The sequence below is a fragment of the Phodopus roborovskii genome, unplaced genomic scaffold, assembly GCF_943737965.1.
Source record: "Phodopus roborovskii unplaced genomic scaffold, PHOROB, whole genome shotgun sequence".
NCBI classification, from domain to species: domain Eukaryota; kingdom Metazoa; phylum Chordata; class Mammalia; order Rodentia; family Cricetidae; genus Phodopus; species Phodopus roborovskii.
The window spans coordinates 5784149-5797727 of NW_026126603.1; the positions used below are offsets into that span (position 1 = coordinate 5784149).

General features: G+C 39.2%; 1 pseudogene; it reads right to left on the bottom strand.

Moving 5' to 3' along the window:
* Nucleotides 1-1493: 1493 nt before the first annotated feature.
* LOC127237495 (protein SDA1 homolog) lies at nt 1494-3535 on the bottom strand (annotated as a pseudogene).
* Nucleotides 3536-13579: the final 10044 nt, after the last annotated feature.

A 13579-nucleotide genomic window follows, 5' to 3' on the forward strand; every position in this document is an offset into this window, starting at 1 on the left:
AACAACACCTGGCTTGTAACTGCCCTGTTTATGGGCTTCCATAGCCTTGCAGAGTGTAACTTGGTAAGGACACTGTAACCACATCCAATTAAGCATTTCTCTCAGCGAGTTGCCAATTTGATAATATGTACTGAAAATATTTGCATTCTCCATGGGTGTACTTTTTCCCACCAAACATAATTTAATTATTTCATATAAAAGTGAAAATGCAATATATATTTAACCAGGTTATAATTTCATCTACTTGATACAACTGTCCCTCAAATAACCACAAATGCATTATTAACTTAGAAGAGGTTGTGGTGTTCCTTGAGGAACATTTTTTTAGCATCTCAAACTTAAATATGATAACCATTGGTATTCTCTTATTTAATGTTATATCACATGATAAAGAAACTGAAAGAAAACACACATATCTGTGTGAAGCATTCCTAAAATATACAAAAGAATCACTCATGTCAACTCTAATCCTCTTTTCTATAACTGTTCACATGGCTCTAACTGGTATTTGTAATTGCCTTCCTCTACTGATGGGCCAGGCTGCGTCCATTTTAAGATCAAAACCCATCTTTTTAGAAGGTCAAAAGAAATTTATTTGTATTTATCATAAAGCTAAAGTTTCTGGGTCTTGACATATTTCACACCCACTACCTAAACCTCTACCCTCAGAAGGTAAGATGTTTTGCCAAGTTACTACATCACCAGAATTCCACTGGGAGCCCCCCAACCTTTGGAAACATTGAATTTTGGGAGTTATAAGAACCCCAATTCTCCTATGACCTGGATATTCTCTCAAAACTGGAAAACCTATCACTGCAGAAAATACAGCTAACATAATTTAACTAAATTTTGGGTTGGTGGTCTTTACTCTTCTTCCATGGAAATGACACAACCTTTTCTTGGCTATTTTCATGGAGACATGACCGATATGTTCATCCTGGTGGATCTGTGCCTTTTGTTGTCTGTCTGTATTAGGATGTTGCAGTTTCCCACTGTCATTAATTATAGAACAAGATGGCATCAAGAGTTGTCCTAAAGGATTTCCTGTCCAACAGCCATAATCTTTGGTACCTCCATTGTAGAGCAGCAATCCAATTTCCTCTTGGTTATTTTGGTCAATCACATGGATGTACTTTTAAAATTTTTGTTTATTTTTTTGAGACAAGGCCTCTCTATGTAGTACAGATTTGTTTTAAGCATATGATTCTCCTGCCTCAGCCTCCTGAGTACTGAAATTACAGGTGTGTGCTATTCCACTTGGCTCACATATTTTCATATATATATTTTGTTTTAGATAAGAGATTTTTAACATCATGACTATTTACATTTCACATTCCCACCAACCCCATCTCCAAATTAAAATACCAAATTGCTACAAATGTTACCATGGTTTTCAAAATATAGTGTTCCTTATCTTTTTAATGTAAACAAAGGTTTGCTAATTTTCAGCATTGGCATGCCGATGCACACAGTGTGGATAACTCACTGCTCAGTTACTTCATTCTTTTCCTCTTCTTCAAAATTGCTACTCATAGTGCCAGCTGCTTTTCCCGGAAGGTGGCTTGGTTTTTGATGGACGTTCTGACTACATCGCATCATCATAAAGTTCTATTTTTTCTTCTCTTTATTTGTGGAACTGGAAAATGGATTTATTTTGGTTTTCTTCCTCACAAATTTCTTTCAGTCTGTCCTTCCTGCCATTGCAGTTGCCAATCTTGTCTCTTGGTCAGACTTGGGCTTTTTATTAAGGCGTTCAATGTTGCACAGAGACAGCAATTCACCCCTAGACTCCTCATCACTGTCTATTTTGACATATTTCCTTTTTCTGGGTTTTCCCGGGGGCAGCATCCATCTTTCTTCATCTGGGCCATGTGGATTTTCTGGAAGTCATCCTGAGTTAAAACCCGACTCGTGCTTATGGCTGCAGCTTTGGCTTTCCACTCCTCCATGGGCATGCTGTCCAGCTGCTTGACAATTTCTTGCTGCTCTTCATCAGAAGAGTGGTGCACATCAACTCATTCCCCATCTTCCTCCTCCCCGCTGAGACTGGCGCTTTCCCATCCATCTTCATCACTTTCTGTATCCTCTTCTTTTTCAGTCTCTACAATTTCTACTCCTGGAGTGTAATCTTTAGCATCTAACTCTCCATACTCTTGTATTCTTGTTTCAATGGAGGCTTCAGTAGGTTTACCCCAGAACTTCTCCTGAAGCATCTGAGGGTTCAGGGTCTGGAAGAGATGAATCAGAGTTCTGGCAGACATCATTACATTCTTATCTTTGTGTGTCTTATACTGAGCCAGGTCCTGGAGAAGTTCTTCAGTCTTGGCCGAAGGACACCCAGCTGTTATCTCCTTTGTAGCATTGATTCCTACGGTCATGACTTCCCCAGAGTTCTTGTCAGTAACGAAATTGTTGGCCACTGTCATGAGCAATGATTGAGTAAACTCTGGGGGCACCAGGTGATGAGAGGCTTCTGCAGTAAACAGAAGGATCTTCAAGACTTCTCTCTGGTGGGGCTGTAGAAACATTTGCACAAAGGAGTAGAAGTTGAAGAGGAAAAACTCGTGAATTCCCACCAATCTGGAGATGAGGTTCATGAGCATCATCTTTACTTCAAAACTCTTCTTATAGCTCTCTAGCTGCTTCAGAAGCTTTTCTGCAATCTTGGGGATCATGAATCAAATGAATAGCTGAAAAGTTAAACACTTCTGGTTTCTTCTTCTTCTGTTTCCTTAGCACTTTCATTGCCTTTTCCAACTTCTTGTTTTTGGAGTTTTTCTTTCCTGTGGCGTACTGCACCAGCAGGTTCCTCACTGTGGGTCCTTCATCCTTAGATTCTGAGCCACTGTCTTGTTTCTCTTCCTCATCTTTGCTGAGAAAGAATGTCAAAGCAACAACTAGTATCTTGGTGACCTTGGAGAAACAGGCGGTTGTGATAACACTGAAGTTTTAGCATCATTCCAGATGTTCCTTCTGTAGAGTTCGATCATCACATCCAAAGACATCTTGGCTGTGGTGGCGTTGCTGTCTCTCAGCATCGTGTACATGAGATTCTGCAGCACCACATTCACTTTATTGTTCTTGTGTTTGGCGTTTATGTTCTTGATGTCAGTCACAATCTGTGTGTACAGCGTCTTTCGCAGGAGCTTGTCATGGTATCGCAGAAGCTCGGAGAAGAGCTCTAGCAAACTTGGAATGATGAGATTTTTATTTCTCAGCAAGATCAATGTTTTGCAAAATGTCATTCGGAGCTCCGGGTCCAAGGCAGTGTGATTGTAGGAGAGCAGCTCCTTCAGGCCCTGTGGGAAGTTACTGAGATGCTCCAGGTAACAGTGGCCAATCTGTGCCATGAACATCACCAGCTCTGCCAGATCTTTGCTGGTTTATTTGGCTGTAACTTGAAAATCTCCATATTGGATGTATAGTGATTATACTGCTGGAGGAACTCCTCAACAATGGCTGGCGGGTCACCCTTGATCAGGTTCTGTAACTGCGGCAGGTTGCTGGGCAGCTTGTTGTTGTTCCTGCCAGACATGGTGGCTACAGTTGGGCTCCCTAGCGAGCAGTTCTTGGAAAATGGAATCCTCCGTTAGTCATGGCCCGGTCTCCCTAATTTTTCATATTTTTAACAAGAAATTTTATTCCTTTAAATAATTTTTTTCAGTTATGGAGATGTCTTCCATTTTTATCATCTAAACCAGATTAATGCAACAGATATGTGTTCCCACATTTGGGATTTTTTTTACTTATTAAATTAAAATTTAAGTGGATATATAAAAATATAAGAACTGTATATGTTATATTTTGGTATATGCATGCAATGTAGAAATTTGATTTCTTATGTCTGTACCTCAGAGTCACAGTGCTAGACAAGCACAAAGATTTACCTCCCAAAATAATGAAGAAAAAAAATCCTAAATATCTGGTAGAGATTGTTGAATGAATTATGATGAAATATTAAACAACTAGCACAAATAATGTGGTAGAAGCATAGATTACGACATAGGAAGATCCAAAAAATTCACTGCTAAAACAGTGTAGTTCGAAAATTAGCCTGCTGTGTGTGGAGCTAGTGTGGAGAATTCCCTACTGTCGTGTGGTGTTGCAAGCCTGAATGGAAGCACACAGAAACAAGACTGAAAGGGATGAAGACTCAGTGTGAAGGCTATGTTCTCCTTTTGTTTATGATTTTGTCACTATGGAGAAAATTCAGCAATTTTCCTAATCCAGATGTGTGGGAAAAGCTAGGCATGGCTGAGTACACTTGTAACCTCAGTGCTTGGGGGAGAAGGAGGTGGGAAGAGACAGGAGTATTGTGGGGACTGACTAGCAGCCACCCCAATTCCAGGTTCAGGGAGAGATCCTATCTCAAGTGAATAAAGCGAAAAGTGATGGAGCAGCACCCCCCCAACACACACACACACACACACACACACACACACACACACACACACACACACACCAAGCATGGGCAGTTACAAAACAAGCATAAAATCTCTGAGTGGAGAGAGCTCTCTGTTTTGAGAAAGTACATGCAGCTAGTTTGTCCTCAGCTTTGATCACTAGAGGTCACTAAAGGCATGGAGATGGTCGCCATTCTGGTTTTTTTTTTTTGAGTCAAGGGCTGTTTCTGGCCCTCTGCTCCAGTTTCGAGCATTTACTGGAATATCTCTTTCTGCTTAGACGTAAAGAAGAGTAAACTGTTTGGATTAGTCCCCCCGGCCCAATATTAATATTCCCTGAAACAGACAGTCATCTATCCATGGGACTATTCAAAACAGAAGGGTGTTTCTGGAGAAGTGATTTATCTCCTCCTCTGATACCAAAGGGCTTTTGGCTGATACCAGCTCACTGTGAGTTCTGAGTAATGTTGTTGAGACAGAACCACAGCTCACCCAGCAGCAGCACACACCGTTTCAAACGAAACAGTATGGGCCATTTCAAGGAAAAACGTCCTGCCTTTACTGGGAACATGTGTGGGGTAGGAGGGCTTCAATGAGGCAGAACATTTGAGAACACCCATTGCATCTTTTGAATAACAGACCACACTCCCTTTCAAGTGTGTTAACGATTCTTCTTTTTTCCCCCTCTCTTAAACTCTACATTTACTCAAAATTATCGAGAGGTGGGAATGATCACAAAACTAGATTGGGTCCTGTAAATTTTCAAAGAGACTGTCTTCCTTCCCCAGGATGCTCAAATAGAGCGAGAGAAAACAGAGTTGTTATGCCAATGTTCTTAATATATTGACATCTCAGAGGAGGATAGCTCATGTCTCAGGTGAAGTTGTTATGCATAGCCAAGACACACTATGTAGAATGTGTGTAGTCATTAGGAGTTAAAATGGCAAAGATGTGCTGTGACAAGGCTCTTCCATGGTCAATGCTTCAGTTACCAATAGATAAGCTGCTCACCTGGTAGTGAGAGTGAGCCTTTCCATAAGAATTTCAATACTCAGATAGCTGACAGGTCCAGGGTTGAGCCTTTCTGACAAGTCATAAACTAAGAGCCTCCAAACCAACATCAATGCAGCACAGTTTGTATTTGAGCTTACTCCTTATGCAATGGATTTGATTTGACTTTGATCTCGGTTAACTTTGAAGTAGCCAAGGTCCCTACTTTCCGTAAGTTTCCCCCTCTCTCCCTAAGTTAAATCAGACAAGCAGGCAGGCAAAGAAAAGTCTAAAGCTTGGAAGGAGTGAAAACAACTAGACACAGTCAGTTATGTGTTTCCACTATTTTGTTGAATGAAGCACATTGCTGTAGTTGAAGCATTTCATGTCAGCAAGTTATTTATTAAATTGTAAATGGTGGCTGCATTTCCCATTGCATTGTGGGAGGCACATTGCTGAGAACACGTTGTATGATTCATCTGAAAAACTCATTTAATTGTGGATTGTAGCTAATGATGTACTAAAACTATCACTACAAAGCAGCACAGATAAAGGAAATATTTGTGAGAGAACTCTGATTTTGGAGAATATATATGTGAAAGCTGAATGTTTTATGCAAGTTCATTGAATTCAACATTTGCATTTATATTTATAAAATTATTGATGCTCACACCTCAAGCACTGGTTGGTTTTTACTTAATTTGCTCCAGGTATCCTGGAATATTTTCTTACTGCCCTGAAGATGGCTGCATTGGATGATGGAGTTCATATAAAAATACACACATGTACCTGGCATGTATGTGTGTGTGTATGAAACTTGCATTCAAGAAGAGTCATTGCAAACCCTGGCCCTCCCAAGCACCATTTATCTTTTCTACAACACCGAGTCAATCTTATTCTTCTCTGGGAAATGTAAGGAGACATGAAGGTAAGTACAGATTTCTGTTATAAGATCACCTGTAGACTGCTCTGGGGTTCATTGGTGAAGCCGTTCCCACCCAATTCAGAAAGAAACTGAAGTGTATGCTATCTTTCAGGACATCAAGGACTCTGTTCTCTCAGAGTCGTAATGCAGTGAGGACATTGGCATGTTCCTTAACTGGTACTGAATGTGCTCTGGAGCAGGAAGCACGCTATACATCTCCCTAGGTGCTAAAGCATTTGTTCCTGAACTAGTTTTTGATTCCTTTGGACATTTGGGGAAAATTCAGAAGGAGATACATTATTATGCATACTGGCAAATGTAGTGGGGGAAGCTTTAAAGTTGTGGCTTCAGAGGGTAAGAGGTGATAGGATAAAACCCTGTGTGCCTCTACACTCATGACCCTCTGTGGAAACTGTGCCTAGTAAGATGAGACACCGACCAGGTGACGAGATGCGTGATTTTAACTGTGTATTCTAGATAACGCTGGGAGCCTGTTAGCAGGCTAGCTTATCAGAAGTCGTCCTTTGATCTTTGAGTCCCAGTATTTTTAGTTGAAATCCTAAAGCTGTGTGCTACTACTGAAACTCCTTGAGTTCCAGCTTCATCATTTCTAAAGTGGGGACAGGACAAACATGGATGAGTTGCGGTGAGAATCAGAAAAGAATCTTAATGTGAGGCATTCATGTGCTTTCTTCTATGGAAGCTGATTGCAAACTACACAGTGTTAGTCAAGTATTGAGTCATTATAACATTATTCTTAATCTCTATTTTGGGTGCAATTGTTTCTTCTATAGAAAAAAATTTCAGTGAACAAAATAGATGGTCTAGAATTGATACAGGAATTCTACTTGTTAATGCAGAGCCAAATTTTTGAGTGTAACCCTTTAACCCCATGGAAGGGGCAGAAACAGTAATTAATGAAGAACTTAACTTGGACATTGGAAAGTTTGCACCTTTGTTCCTTTGAACACTAAGGTGCTGCCGAGGTAAGAAGAGACACTGAGTTAAGGGTTGGGGTGAGAGAGAAAGAGTAGAAATAATAACTGAACACAGATTGAGATACTGTGATCTTTATACCTTTTAAGAATGGAAATCTTATCTCTGATTCTTTGCCTGCTCTTGAGACTTTCTTCCCTCCTATTAGGTTGTTTGGTCAGCCCTAATATAAGGGCTTTTGCTTGTCTTATTGTATCTTCTTTGGTCCTGTTTGGATGCCATCTTTTGGAGGCCTTCTTTCTCCTGAAAAGGATATGGAGGGGGCTGGATCTGGAAGAGAGGGGAGATGGGGAGATATAGGAGGGCTGGGGGAGGGTTGAACCTGTGGTTGGGCTGTGTTGTATAATAGAAGAATCTATTTTTAATAAAAGAAAAAAAGAATGGAAAACTATCTTAATATGCAGTTTCCTTTGAAGGACAAACATCTATAATTAGATACACACCACTAAGCAGGCCTAGAAAGAGCTGATGTTTTGGGGGTGAAGGCTCACTTTTAAAGAATGGTAGAATATACTTGAAGTTTCTTGTGTGTAATGAAATCATTCAAACCATGCAGACAAATTATGGGTCCATCCTAGGAAAAACTGGAACCACAGGATGAGAGTAATAGAGTTAAATGCCTTGGGAGAAACAATCCTGTGCATTCTTGAGGGCATTAAACATAGAAGCCAGTCCAGGACACACAGATGCAGGGTATAATTGGGGCTCAAAGACCCAGCTGGCTGTGTGAGCGTGTTTCTTAATAAATTAGGCTCCTCATGGACTATGGCTTGTTCAAAGTCTTAGGAAACACCTTAGAAGAATCAAGCTCATCTGTCAATCTTATATCAAATGGGTAGATAGTGAGCTACCATGAGAAGAAAACAGCACTGAAACTTGAGAACTTTTTAGAAAACCAGCCTGTTTTGGTTTTGTGCTTTGTGAATTTGGTCAATTTGTATGTGTGTGTATGTATATGTATACATATGTATATATAGATGTATATATTTCAGAAGATATATATGTATATATTTATGTATATATTTCAGAAGATATATATGTATATATTTATGCATATATTTCAGAAGATGTATAGACATATACATCTTCTGAACTCCATTATCTTTAAGTGGAATAAGGCAGCATTGGGTGACATGTGAAAATGTATGTAAAGACTTGAGTTCTGTGACATAATAAGCACCTAGGATAATGGATCATATTTTTAATAAAATATAAAATGCTCTGTCATGTGGTTAGGGGATTCAACCAAAGGCCCTCTGTGGAAATATGTCAGGAATGTCAGAGCTGTCCAGAGAATGTTCCATGCTAATTTGGAGAGTGGAAAATGAGGGCTTAGATAACAAGAACCAAACAAAATGGACTCATATTCTAATAGGTTCTTTGAAAGTCTGTTCAAGTGAAAGTCTTTTTTGGACTAAATAAAAGCAGCCTCTAGATTTAACAAATCATTTTTGAACTCTGGTAATTGTCTTTGTACCCAGAGACCTTAAGGAAATTGTTATTATTATTTTTAGTTTTAGAGAAAATATTTTTACTTATTTATTTTGATTTTTGAAACAGGTTCTTACAAGGTTCAGGTAGGCTCCAAACTCGTTATGTTGCCAACAATGGATAATCTTGGATTTCCGATCCTCTTGCCTCCATCCTCTAAGTGCTGTGATTGAAGGTGTGCTCCACCACACCAAGATGAGGGCATTATTTTAAAAAATACTTAATTTTACTATCAATTAGTTGGTTAAGGCTATTACATTAGGTATGGTAAATTCCAACAAATCTATAAAATATACATGCTTGTACTTATCTGGATTTAGTTCATTCTGGGGGAAATTTAGCTAAAAAAATTGATGATCCAGAAATGACACGATAATTCTATCAGATGCCGAAATGTTAATTTTAAGTCAATATCCATTTTCTTTCCATGAAAAACAAGTATAGTCGTTAAAATACAACTAACATTGCTATTTGTTTAGTGATGGCCATCTTTCTTCTCTGAACAGCTGACAGTCCAGGGTAAGGCAATGATTAAAAGAAGAGGGAACAGATTCTTCATCTTCAATGGATGACTTTTCCTTGTTGGCTCTCACTGGTGCAGTTACTGACTGTCCCACTGTCTGTCCACATTTACTGTGAAATCCATCAGAGAAGGGGGTAGACTTCCAAACCAAACTAGACTAGATGTCCAAGGACAGTCAAAGAAGAGGTTGACTGAGTACTCCCCTGGGTGGTTTGTTCTGACACTGCCTCAACTTTCATTTTGGATGGATGATTCATTGCCATCATCCACTGATGGCTCATTGAAGGCCAGGCTGTACTGTCATCAGTGATAATTTACTTTATGGTCATTTATCATGAGAAAATTATGTTCTTTTGTTCATTAAGTATTCAATGAGGTGCTCAGTAAAGTAATCACAGAAGTATAAGGTATTAGTAAGTGGTTATAATAGGACAAAATTAAATTATTGCAAGGCCTTCCAAGGACAGATCCATTACAGCAAAATATATCGTGGATAAGACATGGAAAGAAAGATAGAAAGGGCAATGTAGGGATTGCTACCATGGTAGGCACTAACAGTGAGCCTGAAAAGGATGGGGAGGGTAGAGAAAGCGATCGATTATCAGCAGAGGTGAGAGGGTACAGCACATGGCTAGTTGACTCCCAGGCTTATAGATTGGAGGCCCAGGAAAGAATTAGGAAGATAGCACACAGATAGTGAATGGACAACAAGTAAGTTCAGCTATTATAACATTAGATATTATAAAAAAGCAATGGGATACAGAGAAATACACATTTTCTAGAATGGAATTTAAAATAACAAGGATCAAAATCAGAGGCATTGAGGACAGAAATATTTCATCCATGACACACACTTGTCTTTCATTACCCAATACATTTCTGCTAGATAGGACTACTCATTCTAATAAATTTGAAAAAATATGGTAATAATTTTTACTATTAAGAGGCCAGGAAACTAACCACTGAAGTATACAATACACCAGAGACATACAGGACAGCAGCAGAAGATCAAAACATGAAGTGAGACTGGAAATCCAACAAGAAGGATGAAAAATAATCACATGCACATTCCAATACACAGATAATCAGGCTTTAAAATTAGTTTTCTTGGTGATTGTTAAAAAATGTAAGTTCTTTAGAAATAGTGTGTGTATGTGTGTGTGTGTGTGGGGGCAAATAATTAGCCTAAGAATGAAATAACAAACACATATCCTCTTGCGGGTTCCTCAGTTCTGGGGTCCGGGAGTGGTTGTGTGGAATCATGGGACCTTAGCTGAGCTATTGGCCAGCAGCTGGCCACTGCATCTTGAAGCTTCCCTTGGGCCTGGAGAGACTTTCCTGGCTATGAATGCTGATTGGAAGCTTGTGTGGCAGAAACATCACAGGGATCCTCACAATACAACAGCTTGGTACCTAAAGAATGAGTGATGAGAGGCAGAACATGATATGGAAGTCACAGTTGCTTTTATGTTACTCTTAGGAGTGACACCTGTCATTTCTGTCATAGGCCATTGTTACTGACCAATCTTGATACAGTATGGGAGGATGTCATATAAGAATAGAATCCCGGGAGGCAGGGATCTTTAAAGGACATCTTGGAATTGGAGTCTAGCTATGCCATGCATGACATTGGTAATGACAACACATTAACTGTGTGGAGAGACTTCTCAGCTATTAAGAGTACATAATACTTTTATAGTGGACCAGAGTTCTGTTTACAGGACATATGTCAGGTGGCACACAACCACCTGTAACTCCAACTTTGGGTGGTCCTATGCTTTTCCAGCCTCTGGGTACCTAGATTAACATGCATATACCCTTCCCCCATATTAAAAAAAATGGTTAACTAAACAAAATAAAGAATGTAAAAACCACTTTAATTATTATAGAAAAAATGACAACATAAAGATAACAGACATTGTTTATCTACATTATAAGCATGGTCTGTTTCAATTTTTCTGTGTAGTTTTGATATTTTATAAAAATTGTATAGTGGAATGGAGAGATGGCTCAGTAGTTCCCAGCACCTGTGCAGAGGCTCACGGATGTCTGTAACTCTAGTTCCAGGGGATCTGGTGTCCTCTTCTGATGTCTGCATGTCCTTGTATGGCATATATCCATAAAAATCATACACATAAAGCAATAAAAATTAAATCTTTAAAATAATTTTATAATTACCACAAATGTGCTCATTCTACTCTTTATAAGTGGTAAAGAAACCCAGAACAAGCATTGATCCATCAATATTAATTATTCTTTCATTCAGTATGAACATGCACAGTACAAACCTAATTCCTGACCAGAAACAGTGAAATATCATAATAACTCAGTACAATTAAATTCAGACTGCTGAAATGGAAAGGACCCACATGCCTCTGGGCCCAGGTATGTTGAAGAAATTCATAGACAATAACTAGGCTCTCAGTTGGTGGCTGTGAAGCCAATTTTTTACTTTCACCTTTGAAAAAGATACTTTGTGCCTAGGCTAGTTGATTTCTCAGGTAAATTTCCAATTTCAAATGCTAATGATTTTCAGCAGATATTTATTAAATGTTTAATAAGTATTTAAAGCATAATGATTTCTAGCCAACTGCTACACAGTCCAAGATTCATGGGGAATTTCAAGGTGTTTTTGGAAAGAAATGTTGCTGTGAATGTTTATTTTTTACTTTCACCATGAGGTCCAGACCCTGCCCCAGCACCCAGAGGCGGGTTTTGGGGGACATGAAAAGCACTACAGAAGTGTTCTGAGGCATTTACAGCTTCAATTGCTAGCTCCATGGAGAAGGCCATATCCGTGATTCTGCACATTTAACCCAGAGCAGTGTCTGTTGGTACCGAACAGAGGTTGATCCTGGCATTTCCTTCTGCAGGATGTCTGCTCTGCTTGTCTTCCCGCATGAAAGAATGCAGATGTTCCTGAAAGCATCTTTTCACAGATTGATGCTGAGAGAAGTGTTGGAGCTGGAGGGGGAGCTGTCAGAGCCAGCCAGGGGGACACAGCTCAGCTACCGAAACATGAGCTGTTCTCCAGGAAATAGATTCACTTCTGTTTCTTCTGAATCAGAGGACAAAATGTTCTATTGCTCTTTTAAAGTTTCAAGATCCAAGTAGCACCATGATGAGGACACTCTTGCATCATCTGTTTTCACAAAGTGTCACCAACATGTTTCTTGTAGTCTGTGATACAGAGACCTGGATGTGGGAAAGGTGGGCTCAAAGAACATGGGAATGTCATATGACTGCAAGTAGGGATAGGTGAGCTATTATGAAACTCAGAGAGCTTTATTTGTGTCTATCAGAATGTCACTCAAATGATAAGACTACTGCCTCCTGTGAAGGGGTTTTCAAGACTGTTCATTATATAGATGCTTAAAAAAAAGTTTAATAATCTATGGCATATTGCATGCTTGAGTAGTTGGGTTTTTGGGAAGATGGAAAGCACCAACATATGTCTCAGGAACCTGAGATATATAGATGAGGACATAGACTTGAGAGCTTTGCACTTAAGAGACTAAGCTGAAATGATGATGATTCTTTATAAGTAGGGAAGATGAAGCTAAGGACATCATTTTAAACACTTCTACCAACAGAATAAAATACTTGAAAACAGACTTGTTCAATTGATGTCTTAGTGAGTGGGTTTTATTGGACCTCAACAAAAAAAGCTATTCCACAATGTTTTATGGTATTTGTCATGGCCAAATTCTACAGCTGTGACCATAACCTTTTTAATTTAAAGAAGTTAAAGGCACTTAAATGTTATCTGATTAGAATTGTGCTTTTGCTTCCTGAAGATTTTACTTGTTTCAGTATTAAGCATTTATTTATTGATAAAATAAAGGCAAAAAACAAAAAAGACTGAGCTGAGAAGGTTCATGTAGCTCATTCCTACACTATGATTGCAAACACATCCCACAAGGGAGGGAGTGGATCTCCCAATCATATATAAAGAAATTCACAGGAGGGAGTTAGACACTTGGGTGTGGGTTAAACCAAGCCTCAGAAGTATAGTTTGGACATGTATTTGCACCAAAGCAGACTATAAAATGCATCAATATCTTGGTAATATTCAAGTCACAAGTAGGCAGAGAGTCCATAAAGATTAGTCTGAGAGTAGCAAGACTGACTTTGTTGTTACCCACAGTCCCACAGATAGTGAAGACTATGTCAGAGCTTAGATAAGATGGATGACTAGTGGATACAGACAGAATAAGGCAGAGACGTGCATGGGTCTCTGCTTACTGATTA